Consider the following 744-nt stretch of genomic DNA (forward strand, 5'->3'; position numbering starts at 1 on the left):
CACACACACACACACACACACAAATGAATACAAGTACAACTGCAGAAAATAATATGGAGAGAGACATATGGAGATATGGAAAAATTCATAAATTGAACTAAGTTTGTACTTCGATTTATTTTCTGCTATCCTTGCTTCCTGTAATTTCAGGAAGCCTTATGTATAGGCTTTGATTAAAAACCACCACTCACAAATAGGAAGAAAAATGCCACTACTTCCAAAAGAGTTGAGGATAAGAGGTATACATTCACTTCAAACGTTAGGATGCTATTATAAAAACAAAAATGACCCAGGGGAGCGATCCCTGAGGACCTTTACCGAGTGCTATACTATTTGCCAGGCTCTGTGCTAGGGAATTGACTTAAACCTTGAACCAATTATCTATCAGGTAGGAACTGTCAATATCTTTGTGTTACAGGTAAACACATTAAGACACAGGGAGAGTTATAAATAAACTGATATTTAGTAAAAGCTGTCATCTAACATAACTTATCATTTAACTATCCCAGTAATCCTGTGAAGTATTTTTCTACCTGGTATAGTAAGAACATTGAGTCTCAAAAAGTTGAAGTATATTGTCCCAATTTAGTAGTTTATATATCAAGAATTCATACTCTGATTGACCTCTCTCAAAAGGAGCTCTTCTTTTCCCTGAAGCAAACAACTTTTCTAGATTACACCTGCACAGATAATACCAGAGCAACCAAAGTGTAACTCCTATCTGTAGTCTCCTTCTAGGACTAT

The 744-nt window shown here is 35.6% G+C and overlaps 1 protein-coding gene across 1 annotated transcript in view; it reads right to left on the bottom strand.

Moving 5' to 3' along the window:
* The window catches only part of LOC100954698 (phospholipid scramblase 4-like), a 17,785-nt gene that overhangs the window by 4,772 nt on the left and 12,269 nt on the right, over nt 1-744 (bottom strand). The window lies entirely within an intron of this gene.

The sequence above is a fragment of the Otolemur garnettii genome, unplaced genomic scaffold (genome assembly GCF_000181295.1).
Source record: "Otolemur garnettii isolate 467f Iridium unplaced genomic scaffold, OtoGar3 scaffold00032, whole genome shotgun sequence".
Lineage (NCBI taxonomy): Eukaryota > Metazoa > Chordata > Mammalia > Primates > Galagidae > Otolemur > Otolemur garnettii.